Source organism: Python bivittatus, unplaced genomic scaffold (assembly GCF_059951505.1).
Source record: "Python bivittatus isolate LINGU-HERP-01145 unplaced genomic scaffold, Pbiv_v1 ctg000020_np1212, whole genome shotgun sequence".
Lineage (NCBI taxonomy): Eukaryota > Metazoa > Chordata > Lepidosauria > Squamata > Pythonidae > Python > Python bivittatus.
The window spans coordinates 126,106,174-126,121,096 of NW_028277030.1; positions in this window are offsets into that span (position 1 = coordinate 126,106,174).

The window sequence follows — 14,923 nt, forward strand, 5'->3', positions numbered from 1 at the left end:
AGTGGTACTTCAGATGTTTTGGGATTGCACCCAAGGTGCCTATTACTATTGGTACTATCTTTGCTTTGTTTTGCCACAGATGATAATGATAATGATGGCTCACAACAAAGACATTACAATAAAATCAATAAAACAGAAAAAATAAAGATAAACAATGGCAAGAGTGATGAAGTGAGGGGTCTCACTTTCCTTCACTGAAGGCCTGGGTGAAATGGCAGGTCTTCAGGGCTCTTCTAAACAACAGCAGAGTGGGGGCCATTGCATCTCAGGGGGAACCTCCTTCTAGAAGGCAGGCACTGCTACAGAGAAGGCATGCTTCCAAGGTCCCGAGAGATGACATAGCTTAATTGAAAGAACCCAGAGCATACCAACCCTACAGGATTGAATCAGCCAGGCAGATATTATGGGAGACACATGGTCCCTCAAGTAACCAGACCCTATGCCATGTAGGGCTTTATAGGTAACTACCAGCACCTTGAATCGAACCTAGAAGCAAATTGGCAACCAGTGTAGCTCATGAAGCAGAGGAGTTACAGGGGCATATCAGGGCTTGCCCATTACTTTTCATGCTGCTGCATTCTGGACCAGTTGAAGCTTTGAGATGGTAATCAAGGACAGCCCCATGTGGATCAGTCAAGCCACGACTAGGGAAGGGCACAACTGGCACACCAGATGGAGTTGTGCAAAGGCCTTCCTGAACACAGCTAACATCTGATCTTCACGCAGGAGCTGTGAGTCTAGGAAGAGCCCCACACAGAACACTAACTTTGAAGGTGGAAGTGCTACCTCTTCAACAATCATATTTTGGACATACTATGTGAAGATCTAGCTCTCTAGATAAGGCTATGATGCTGGTAAAGTGGAAGGAAAGAGAGGAAAAGGAAGACCAACAGCATGGTGGATGGACTCAGCTGCAGTAGCAATAGGTACACCACTGGAAGACCTGAAGGATCAGTTAGGGACAGATCATCATGGAGAAAATCTATGTGGTCAGTAAGAGTCAACACTGACTTGATGGCACATACTATTAATCACTTTCTGAGAATGAATGTTCTATTTGAATGTTTTTTAATGGACTGTGAACTGCCCTTGCGAATGAAGGCACAATATAATTTTTTTTTACTAAAATAAATAAAATGTGAACTGCTTCAGCACAAATGTCAAGTTTCAGTGTTTTAAAGTATCCTTCCCTTCCTTGCAATATTTAATTCTAGATATTTAATAAATAGTGTCATGGTTATTGGTTATTTTGCCAAAAAAGAGAGTTTATGCTGTTCTATTTTAAAGATGTAAATTTGCATGATTGTATGTGTTTCTGAATCTATTTACTGGATTAAATTAACCTTGCTTTTTTATTGGTTTGTCTATCTGTTTGTTAGGGATATTTATAGGGAGTGAAACCTCACTAAATTGTAAGACAGCCTTACCTTCCCAGTATATCATATCCCGAGAGCTTACAGTGAAATTACAGGCAGCTAGTCAAACACAGTAAATTAGGGATCACACAGTAAATCAAAATAATGTCTTAGACTGAAAAAGGGTTGCCTTAAAAAAACAGTCTGGTGAAGATGAAGGCACTGAAACAGCATCGTTGAGTTCAGTAAAGAAACCTTCCTTTTGATTAACTCGCTCTTCCTATTTGCAGGTCAGTAAACAGGACTGTGTTATAACTGTTTGACAATATCTTTGTGTATCTGAGAAAAAGAGAGTGGCAGAGGCAAATGAGAGTCTAAAGGAGGAGGCCTTGATGGTTCATAGGGCTGGACAATTTGAGTTGCCAATGAAAAATTTATAGCAGGCTTCTGTGAGGCTTCGATGATAACACACAGATGCTAAACTCTTCTACATTATTGACACGCACCCAGACCTTCACTGCTGACAAAGTGACTTACCGTTCCTGAATTGTTGGCCAACTCTGGCAGCAGAGTACAGAACAGAACCCAGCAGAATAGAGCAGTGTTTCTCAACCTTGTCAACTTTAAGATGTGTAAACATCAACTCGCAGAATTCTCCAACCAGCTTACTGGCTGGGGAATTCTGGGAGTTGACGTCCATGCATCTTAAAGATACTAAGGTTGGGAAACAATGGACAGAGTGAAAAAGCAAAGCTGGAGAAGCAGAAGACTGCATGGAAAACCCTGAGAAAGGGCAAGAAAATTTAGATATAGATAGGGGTACAAGCTATGGTAAGAGAAATCATTTTGGGATAGTTGGCCTTTTCCAACATGCTGGTCTCCAGCATGGATAAGAGTTCTAAGAGTTCTGGGAGTTGTGAGCCCAATCCATCCAGAACAGCCATTCTCAACTTTTTTACCCTAGAGGAATCTTTGAAATTATTTTCAGGTGTCAGGGAACCCATGCACAAAAATTATAATATATACAGCTCACTGTATGTTAGTGTGATCAACAACATATAGATATAATAATAACTAAAAGAAAAAAATTACAAAAAAGCATGAAAACTTCACAATACAATTCATTTCTAACCTACACAATCCACATTTTACAATGTTTACAACATCAGCAAAGTGCCAGGTAGGCAGGCAGGCAGCTGTGTTACGGCATGTAAGAATCCCCATCACTGCGAGTGCTAGCGTTGCATGGCATGCGAAGTTTGAATAACAATGTTTATATTCTCAATCATGATCTGTCGTGGAACCCCTAGTAACTTCCCTTGGAACCCCAATTGAAAAAGGCTGAAGGATACCATCATTTAGTGATGTTTCCATGTGACTTGTAATAACTCAGTTTATAACTAGCAATGATTGGATACAGCACAATTTGATTACTGTTTCCTCAAAAGGTTCTCCTGCAGTTCAGAAACAAAATAAGATGTTGCATAGGAGCAGATTTAGTCTGTTTTCATAGGAAGAATCCTGGTTATGAAAACTGATTATGCAGAGTTAATGAAAGTGCTCCTGAATGGCCTTTGTAAGGTTTGAGGGAAATTAAAATTTGGAACTTGGAATATCTATCTATCTATCTATCTATCTATCTATCTATCTATCTATCTATCTATCTATCTATCTATCTCACATATACATACACACACACACACACATGTACTCAAGCACGCACGCACATGCACACACACGCACACACACAAACTATTTAGGCCATTTTGACTAATATCACAAATTAATTTTACCCCCACCCCCAATTCTGAGATTTTTCTGAGAATTCTGTAAAAATAATTACTGACCCATTTTTAAATCAAGCAAAGGAAAATTTGTTAAGGATAGATGAATTAGTTTACTTCATGTCACTTTCAATTCCCTAGCAAACTTTTCTAGTGATCATGATAGATGCTGAGCTTAATGAACTATATGATGAATATTCAGTCTAATGAAGTATATACAATCCATCTAAATGCACAGGTATGTGGACATACAATAACACACGAGGGTGAATTAAAACAATTTACAATTTGGACTAGAACAAGTTTGGCCATTTTAATTTTTCTGAACTTTGGGGGAGAGCAAGTAGCCTGGCACCAGGGACAATTAAACTAATAGGCAAGTAGAATTGGGGGGGGGGGGGACTTTAACACCAGTTGAGAATGGGAGAATGGACTCAGCAGCTGGGTACATACTAAGGTCATGCACTAATGCATGGAACCAGAAAGCAATTTATCAACATCAGCAAGGGCCAGAGGACAGAAACCACTGATAAGCAAGTTAAGTTTAACTTCCATGTAACAAGCTATGTATGACTCTGTAACCTAACTGCTCAAGAAAAGGCTGAGGTGACAGAGAAAGGGATTTATGATGAGCACTGCTGGCAAAGAATAAAGAATAAGCTGTACAGGCCTCCAGTGGAAGACTCCATTGTTTGGACCTTCTATACATGCTACGTAGTTATCTTTCCCAACAACTCAGGTTGAGTCTGGCCAGCTCAACCATGAGCGGCTATGTATGCTGGAATGAGTGAGTGAATGTGTGCTTTGAATTTCTTTCCAAACTGTTGTTTGTCAGTGGGCGTCCAACCCACCAACAAGCACCATCCAAGATCTCCAATCCAGAACATCTACATTCTGCTCCAGTTTAAGATCTTTAAAACCTGTCATGCATTGAAGTACCCTCTAGGAAATCTCTCTGTGTTACAGCTCTAAGGCAGGAATACTCAGGAGTCTATAGCCAAGTAGCCAAGCCTCACCAATCTGGGTATCCTAAGTCTAGTATTGTGCTACTCTATACCCAACTTCCCTACTGCCATGTGTCCACAAAGGTCACCACGTCAGCAGCAACACACTCAGTTCAGCTACTGCCAGAGTTTCTGTGATACCAACACAATCTTCCAATTGCTTCATGCAGACCCTGGTAAGCTGCAGCAATCTCTCTTCCAAACAGCTCCCGGATTGTATATATATTCTGTAAAATCAAGTATATATCTTCAGATAAAATAGTATGTGGTTGTGGATTATATATTTAAATACTTGATGCAAAACAAAGGTATACAGTGTCCTATGCATATTCCATCCCCCCAATTTTGTGCGCGGTCTTCAGAACACCTCCAAAGTTTTTGTCCCATGGATTTCATTAACTCTTTGGAATCCAGCTCGAAGCACAATATTTGAAATGCAGCCTTTTCCCCCCAAAAGTTTTCCCACTCCCAATTTAAAATATGCCTATTTTAAACAGGTTTCATGCTAGATTGCTCCTTGACATTAATTAATGTTAATGTTAACTTATTAATTTATGAAGAGATATTCTTTTCTATGATGGCACTTTGGAAAATACAACATTCTCATTCATGCACATGTGCATGTTGGCATCTCCTACATTTCTAATTTGTACAGTACCAGAATTTTTTAAAAATATGAGAGAAGCAACAGCTGCTGATGTTCTGGCAAGATGCCAATAAAAATCCTGTCCCATTCCTGGGAAACAATGTATAAGTAGCTCCCTGGATTCCAAGAATAGTTTCCCTCCTTGGCTCAGATCCTGCTTTTCAAGCCTCTAGGTTTCCACAGCTAGCCCGAAGACTTGCAGATGTTGCTTCTCCCATATGGTTTTGATTTGCTGCTGAGCATAATAAACTTGACTGCACGCTTTTCATGCCTTGTGTGTACTTCAATAGGAAAACATTTTGCACCAAGGTTTCTGCATCAAGGAAAGCTAGATTCTGTGATCTGGTTTGTTATGCAAATTTGCATGGTGGCACCACAGTGACAGAACAGTTTCCCCAAGGAACTGCACCTGATGCAAATTAATCTTAGGAGGATATTTCAGAATCAGGATACCACCACTGGCAGCTGTACATCTAGCTGACCTATGAAGGTGATGATGGACACCAGAAGAAAAATTCTGAAGATGATCTCAGGATGTTACAAAGGTCATGCAGAACGTAAGAGTAGATGGCCCTTGAGATACCTAACGTGATCTGTAAAGGACCTAAAATAGGGTTTGGAAGTCCACAACCCTGTGATACATGGTATCTCCAAATTCTGCTTTTGTATTCACAGGAATAAAGCTGCCCCCAAGCAATAAAAACACCATACACCTTACATATTTGCATGGCTCATGATAACAATACCTAATTCATTTTGTCTGGTGGCACCACCCCAAAAATATCCTAAAAAGTGTGCCCCATCACCTATTTCAGAAAAGTACAGAATCAGAGCTGTTTTCTACAGACACAAATATATACCCATTACAGTATTCCCTTTGGGATAAGCATTTATGCAAAGCACCAAAAAAAAAAAAAAAAGGAACAGGAACAGGAACAGGAACAGGAACAGGAATATGGTCAGCCAAAGGAATTAAAGCATGAGGTTTACTTGACCATTCACTATGGATTGGTCAACATTGTACAGTAACCCCTGGGAGCTTTAAGTTAAAGAAGTTAAAGAAACACCATTATTTTAGCCACCTCTAGACAGAGCTGTCATCCCCATCTATATATCCAAAAGAGGGGAATGAAAAAGGAAGAAACTGGTTAGTCTCATGTATAATATAAGGAAAACAGAAGAATTGTTCAAAGATGAATTAATTCAAGATCCATGGAATGTTGGATAACTAATGGAGAAGATGGAAATGTTGGGGATCAGTGAGAATGGAGCTGAATGGAGTATCCTCAGGAGGTCAGGGCTCTCTGCCTGCCTGTAGCCTGAACGGAAAATGTTATTCTTTATAACATTTGTTTAAGATCCCATTTATTTTTAACATTTCTTATGCTTTAATTTTCACTCCTACCTTGTTCAAGTTTGTGAGATCTGTTTCCGAAGGACTGGGTAAGATGTCCTTTGGGAAAAAAATGTAATTTGCTGTCCAACCCTGTTTGCCAGCTGCATATTGCAGTTAGTCTCTAGAACTTAGGGGTAACCCTCTGGAAATGTTTTCCATGTTCAGCTCTCCAGCTGGCAATTTCTTATCAGTGATTTATCCCCACCATAAGAATAAGAAATAGCACTTTCATAAGCTGGCTCTCCTTCTCCATCATAATATGCTAACTTATTTACAAAATAAAATGGCACTGTATGATCCATTTCATACTTCCCACAATAAGCATCCCCAAGCGATTCAATCAATTCACTTACCCCTTGCAAAGAGCCTTTAAAAAAATCAGACAATGTAAATAATGCTCTGCCACACTGAAGCTTTATTAATTTTTACCCCTTTGTCACACATACTTTAGAGTGAGCTCAGCTGAAATTAGGAAAGAAAGAAAAAAACCTTCCACAGCTTTTATTTACATTTAATTCAAATTCACAGCCAGATGCAGGCACATTTTATTGTCCTGGGTTGCGGGGCATCAAATGAGCTTTTTCACTCCAACCTGAGTTATTTGCTGAGGGCTTGGCCCATCTCTGTTTCTAATCAGATTTAATGCATGCTGCATTTCAATTCAGTTAAAGCCATCAGAAAGCAGCCATTTAGTATTTATTTATTTATCCATAGTTCTGTTCTTTTCCATTTTTTTCTTTCTCTAATACGTACCACAGCTGGCTTGAATTAATGGCAAGGACATTTAGAATGCTGAAACAGAAAGTATATGCAAATGAACAATTTGTTTGTTTAAAGAAAAAGAGGAGTAAAGATTGTAGGTTATGAGATGTCAGTAGATTACAAATAGTTGGGCTTCTTCATTTATTGAAGAGAATAATATCCTGCCCTTACAATTTACCTTCACAAGGTAGCTTACAGTACTAATTGTGAAATGCCCAGTTATAGTAATTAACTACAGTTGTGCATCAGACTCAGTCAGTGCAAGTCCCGATGCAAAACCCTCCATGAAGCTCTGGACCCAAACTGTTCTTTTGGAACTCTAATCCTTGTGAATTATGGTACCATGACAGCAGCACCAAAAATCAAAGAGGGAGAAACCTTTGGGCATTTAATTGCCAGGATAGGAAAGGGAGGAGAAGCATGGGATTCAACAGGTCTGTCCACAATTTACAGTGATCTCTATGGTGAGAACACTAATTTCCTCACTCAAAAGCCTCCTTCAAGACAACATATATTAGTGTGTACTATGCACTACATGAGCAGTGGGGAGGAGTTCCTCTTACTGTAAAATTGGGTTGCATCATCAGTCATTTAAGAGCTAAAACAGAATGTGGGATTGCATGGAAGCCTTTCCATATGTAATGCTCTGCTCCCAAAAGCTTAGCTATTACAGACAATTGCACTGAACTCATGGATGGCTAACAATACTGCACAGTTTTACAAAGAGGGGTCATTCAGAATTGACTGTAAAGTGATTAGTACAGGTGATACATCACTTAAACAGAGCTTTGGAGACCCTAGGAATCAATTCAGTAGCATTAGTCACAATGTTTTGGAAGGGTGGTGGAATCTTGGAAGAGCACTCCTTAATGTTACTATGTGCTTCACCTCATTGTTTCCAGTCTGTCATTCTTCTGAAATTGTACAACAACTGATGTTCTGTGAGCCATTTTAGATGACTGGTTCAACAACTATTTTCTGTTATTGAAAAGATAAGACTTCATCCCTTATGTTTCTCCCCATTCCCAGTACTGACAACAACCACTTTACTGCAAATGTCATTATTTTCTCTCTCATTCCCTCTATACACACATACATACATTTGGCTGACATAAAAAACAAAACACCTAGAGTAACTCTAGAATCCCAGCACAGGGTTGTATATTTGGTATGCTACATCCCATTATAGTCATGTAACATTCCTGAAAAGTTCACCCTGTGAAAATCATATGGAGAAGGGAAGGAAGGAAGGAAGGAAGGAAGGAAGGAAGGAAGGAAGGAAGGAAGGAAGGAAGGAAGGAAGGAAGGAAGGAAGGAATTTTAATAAAGGAGCATTGCTTAAAAATCCTTCTATCAAACTTCCTTCATCATAGTGTGCAATTTCTCTCTGTTTTAATAAAATAATGAAAAATAATAATCATTCAGACATTTACATTTTTCCAGGAATAGGAAATAGAATTTTTAAAAAACCCTCAACATTAGGATCTGAGATTTGTGCAGGCTCAGAATAGAGCAAGTTCAATGCACCTACTGTATCTACTGTTCTGTAGAAAAATCAAATCTGCTCAGAATCACCCTGTTCTACCTCAGATGTGATTGAATCTAGCCATCTCTTTTTCTCCCCACTTTACTCCACTTCCACCATCTGTTTATATATACAAAGCTAAAAGAGTCATAGCAAAAACAAATTATGTGACCCCCCCCTCAAAAAAACTATAAAAATGAAAATCCAAAGGCCTGTCAAGCATTGTAGATATCTTGCAGAAAAGGCTTAATATAGATATTGCAGTTATACCACTACATTGCTACTATCACATCATTATTTTCACTCTTTGTCTCATTTTTACCTGACATTATTTCCAAAATGAAGATCAAAGTTTCGTGTTCACAATGTGGCTACAAAAGATGTATCCTTCTCTTATCATGATACTTGAATTGTAACTGCTAGGATAAAAAAGCAAACATTATTTCAGTCCAGTAAGAAGTTCCTGGTACATGGTCACTCTCTAGCTCTCACATTCTCCTCTCCAAGCATGAAGTGATAAACATGCTAAAAATTTTAATATTTCATAAAACTGAACCTTGTAAAATGTTTCCAGCTTTGATGGTAGATGGGACCTGAATATAATCAAAGTAACTTGGAACCAAGGGATCTAGATTCTGATTTTATCAAAATATAATTAAATTACACTGGAAGTTAAAGGCTGATCCTTCATATTTAGCATGATCATTTAGTTCAGCCCTGAATCTATTTTCATTTATTTATTGATATATGATTTGGAAGGTATTTATTACTTGGATGGATATTAATTGATTTTGGCTGATGAATTATGAGAGAAATACACTCTGCATATTTTCTGGGCACTCTATTCTTTCAAATTCACAAGTTGTAGCATAGCACAGGATACAAGTCCCAGCTGTAAATCCTTTGGGGATCTAGGGTCAAAATCAGAAATAACTGAAATTATTATTTTTTGCTTGCGATACCTTGTCAATCACTCCTGAATTGTTCAGTACGTACATATGGAACAGAACTCAAGAATGATCAAAAGTCCCCTTCCTTTCATTTCCTGACAGGTAGAAGGAACAGTGCTCTCCAGAGATCTTCATCTTTCAGAAACAAAGAAAGAAAAAGGAAAGGAACTGCTTTTGTATGGATTACGTTTAATTTCTGGCAGAAATTATAAAGTTTTAACTAGTTAGGAAAATAAATAAAGTTTCTAAACAGTATTTTGGATTCAAATTTATTCATGTTTAGAGTGAAGTCACTGAAACAAAGGATGAAAATTACTCAAACTTGTAAGTTTATAACTGTAGCCCTAAAAATTCCTTATTGCATAGAATTTTGTATGCTTTCCTGCACTACCATTTCTGCTAAGTTAGTTTTGGCCATTCTGCACACAAGACATGTAAAGACAGTGCCATGATAATCCTTTGGGGATGTAAGGAAGGTAAAATGTCTGAAAATATAGGGAGTGGTCATTTGTCTAACTTTAGAAGCAGGCTAGAGAGGCTTCCCTGCATTTCCATGATGTCAGTGATTTCCAAAGAAAATTCATGTTGCACTTTTTCTACTTATCAAACAAAAGACCCTACAGTCAGAAGTAGATTTTTCTCTTGCTTGCTTTACTGAAACTTCTAGAAAAACTAACTCCACAGAGTTGGCAAGAATTACAACAAAGATAGACAGGCCAAGGTAACTGAATAAAAATTTAAGATCACATCAGTATCTTAATTTATTATTATTTTTTGATGATTATTATGGTTGGTCGCCCAGTCAGCCAGTTGTTTAGATTGGATTTGGCATTTTTATCCACCTATTGAGTCCTTCCCAAGGACCTGGGATAGGGGGAAGTTGTTGTTGGATCATGTTAAAGGTATCGTCGCAGCATATGAGCTGTTCCGAGTAAAGCTGCCTTTTGCAATTGACTGATGGTGACTTTGTCAATGCTGATGGGGTTCAAGTGACGCTCCAGATGTTTTGGGATTGCATCCAAGATCCCTGTTACCATTGGTACTACCTTTGCTTTCTTTTTCCATAGTCATTCTACTTCTATTTGCAGGTCTTTATATTTTGTGATTTTCTCCAGTTCTTTCTCTTCTATTCTGCTTTCTCCAGGTATTGCAATGTCCACTATCCAGTTTTTTTTGTCTTTCTTCTCAACAGTTGTTAAGTCTAGGGTGTTGTGTGGCAGGTGCTTGTCTGTCTGAATTCTAAAGCCCCAGAGCACTTTAGCTTCTTCATTTTCTATTACTTTGTCTGTTTTGTGGTCCCACCAGTTCTTGCTTGTAGGCAAATGGTATTCTTGCAGGTATTCTAATGCACCATTGTTGCTACTTTGTCATGCCGTTGTTTGTATCAGCCTGTGCAATCTTCTTGCAGCAGTTAACTAGGTAGTCCATTATTTCTTCAGCTTCTGTTTCTTCAGAGGCGGCATTTGCTGTCTGTTGCTGTCCTCTCAATTCTGGCTTCATATGCATTTGTTCTTAAGGCTTGGTCTCATGCATCCAGAATTAGCCCCTCTGTCTCTTTCTTCAACTTTCCTGCTCTTAGCCATTGCCAGGTCTCATTGTTATCTGCTTTGCCTGCTCATTTTTTTTTGTGTGTGTACTGGTCATGTAATACTTTGCCTTGCCATGTCTCTTTTCTATTCTTCATTTGGTCTTTCTTGCAGGCCAGTTTGGTCTCTTTGGTATTCATGGTGTACTAACTTCAGTGCATCTTCTTCACTGTCCTTTAGATATTCTTCCAATGCCCTTTTTTTTTTTTTTCCAACTGTCTGGTGTATTTGCAAAATTCCATGCCCATCTATGCTCCTTGGTAAACAGAGTCTGTCAACATCACTGAGTGGATGAAGAGCATGATTCATTGTCATTTTTCTGGTCTTCCTATCCAAGGCTTCTAGTTCTGCTTGAGTCCAGTCCCCTATTCCAGCTGTGTATCTAATGACTGGAATTGCCCAGGTGTTAATCACCTTGATGGTATTTCCACCACTGAGTTTGGACTTCTTCACTCTTCTTATGTATTCACTACTAACTTTCTTCTTGACTTCAGTGTGCTTGATGTTGTCAGCCTGAAGGATGCCCAGATATATGTAGTGATCTTCTTCATCCAGACTCTTGATGTTATTTCCATTTGGCATCTTGAATCCTTCAGTTTTCACTATTTTTCCCCTGTTGATGGTCAGGGTGGCACATTTGTCCAGTCCAAACTCCATTGCAATATCTTGGCTGTATATTTGGACAGTGTTGAACAGCAATTCCATTTCAGATGGTGTTTTTCCATACAGCTTCAGATTGTCCATGTAAAGGAGGTGGGATAGCCCGGCAGATGTTTTTGATGTTTGATAGCCATGGCCTGAGTATTGTTGACAGAGGAATCAATGCAGTGACAAACAATAGTGGTGATAGTGAGTTTGCAATTCACTTTTGTGTGATACATATTGCTGATCTCATTTCATCTTTTATGCTACAGACTTCAGGTTAGATATACTTGTTTCACTTTCATTAACAAATTCTTCTATGACACGCACTACCACATTTCTTTAATAGGAATAGCTTGGTTGTTTATCCTTAGCAAATGGTTCATTTTTCCTGAGTGATAGGTTTCTTTGAACATGTCCCACCATATTTCTTTTTCTTCAGGTATCTCCTTTAAATCTGCATTGAGCTGATGAATGTGAAGCTCTGCCATAACGGTAGTACAATTCATTTTGACCTGTTACTCTCTGTATATTTTCTCTTCTAACTGAAGCTGTATACTATTTCTAGCAGGAGTTTCCATGGAGATATCAATTTCAAATGTTCTCTTAAATGTTAAATCTGCCTCTGTTAACAGTATTTTTAAAAGTTTTCTTTCAAAATTCCACAGACTAGCCTATCTTTCAATGTAACATTTAGCCCTTTATTAAATCTGTAGTGTTGAAAGTGCTTTTTAAATTCAGCTGCATATGCTGCAGTAGACTCTCCCTCTTTCTGTTTCTACCCATGAAACCCGAAATGCTCTGCAATCAATAATGATTTTGGCAGCAATGTTCCTGAGTTATTTTTACTAATTGTGCAAAGCTGAACTGTGAGGTTGCAAAGCTGAACTTTTGCAAGTGAAAAAATGTAATGGTGAAAAATGCATTTGAGAAGAATGCAAATTGGTTTGTATATGTGTTTTTACTGCAAATTGATGTGAAAATGAAACAGACTTGATTTACAAGCAATTTATGTAATAGATATGGACTACACTGCTATTAAGCTGTGGGTTTTATGGGATATATTTGGGGGGGAAGGGGTGATGTGCATGAGTTCAAATCAGTCTTGACTCCTCGCACCTACAAGGAAAAGTCTATCCAGTTTTCCTGGCAACATTTTCAGAAGTGGTTTGTCACTGCCTTCTTTCTAGAGCTTAGAAAGAGGGACTGGTCCACAATCAACCAGTTGGTTTCTGAGCTGAAGGCAGGACTAGAACACACAGTTTTCTGGGTTCTAGCTCAGTGCCTTTAACCACTACACTAAACTGGCTCTCTTTATGCAACTCAATATTAAAATGATCTCTCTCTCTCTCTCTCTCTCTCTCTCTCTCTCTCCCCCTCCCTCCCTCCCTCCCTCCCTCCCTCCCCCTTTCAAATAGCCAATAGAAGTTACTGATTTACAATATCTCTTTCCTTGTTGCTAGAGTGTTTATGGTACATATAAATGGTAGATTTTTCCCCAACTAGTCTGAAGCATATGATAGCCTAGCTTTATATTGTGGATGCAAACACTCCTGGAGAAAGAACAGCAGCCTAGTGAATGTTGAGAAGACACAATCAATTCAGTAATGGTGATTTCAAACAAGAGATGGCAGCCAAAGAATTCTCCACCAGGTAGAGTGCCAGAAAGTAAGAGAAAAATAATCAACACCATCTAAGGAATATTATAGTCAGAATTAAGATATACGTCCATACACGAATATTAGTTGTGGCTACTGAAATGCCAGAGTCCTATGTAGATTCTAATATATAGAAGCAGACTCAGTGAAGAGCATCTATTTGTTAATGAACAACTCTGGCAGTCTGATTTGGAAGTATGTAGCCTTATATAACTGAAATCCTACTGCCTTCATTTTCCTAAAGTCTCTTGAGAAAAGAACTCACTAGCATTAGAAAAACCTACTCCACAAAGATGAGTAATAAATGGTTGTGATCTCTGACTATTAATCCACCTCAATTTAAACAATGCATATCCCACAAAGATGTTTGCCCATTATAACCATGTCAGGACACTGAGTTCAGAACTGGGAATATATTATGCCCTAATGTTGAAAGATCTGCTTTGTCTGCCAGTTGTTTTCAGGGCACAGTTTAAAGCAGTGTTTCTTAACCATGGCAACTTGAAAATGTGTGGACTTCAACTCCCAGGATTCCCCAGCCAGCATTCTGGGAGTTGAAATCCACACATCTACAAGCTGCCAAGTTTGAGAAACACTGGTTTAAAGTATTGTTTTGCACATTTAAAGCTGAAAACTGTTTAGGGTATGGCAATCTAAGGGATTTTCTATCTCTCAGCAGGACAGGACCTCCTAAAGATGTCCTCAACTTCTGAAGTTCACTTAGTCACAAATAAGGGGTCTTGTGTTGTTCCAAATTATGGACTGCAGCCTTTTGAAAAGATGCACTTAGCCCCCATTCTTTCCATTATTAGAAAATGGATGAAGACTTTCCTCTTTAGCCAGGCCTCTTACAGTTGAGCTAGTTTTTATGGTGTTTTAAGGCCATATACTTTCTTTTTATAGCTGCCTTAAGTGCCCTATGGATAAAAAAGCAGAATATCAACAAGAACAATCTCTACTACAGCATTTTCAAATAAAAATTATACAATAGAGCTTGGAAGATATTTCAAGTAAAACCAATTATGGGGAAAAATTAAAATACAATGTCAGCTTCATTTCTTACTGACTTTGTGTGGAAGCTGTATATAGAGAAAAGTAAGTTAAAACTTTAGTGAATTTTTTCAATTAACCTCATAATCTGGGTGGTTGGGTGGTCAGCCACTGAATCTACACAGCAGATGGTCCTTTGTGATATATTCTCTGTCACTTGGAAGCTCTCAAAGTACAATATGGCATTTCTAATTTCTAATGGCATTGAATTTCATTAAATAACAGGTTGCAAAATTGCAGTATATATAAATACGCACATACTCACATATAATATTGTCAACTAGTTCTTTGATGCCTAGGAATTTACAGCAGAAGAACTGCTACAGAGGTTACAACCTTGTCAGATATATTATTTTTTAAAGTGCTTATAAGAAATGAAAGGAATATATTCAATATAGTTTATATATGTAAAAATCATCTATTTTTTCAGTTCACTACTTATTACATTGTATAAATTAACTTATTTGTATTAGTTGATCTTTCTACACATGACCTCATGGAAAAGGTAAAGGTGAGCATCAAGGTATTTTTTATACTCTCCCTCCTTTCTTCCCTCCTGTTTTTA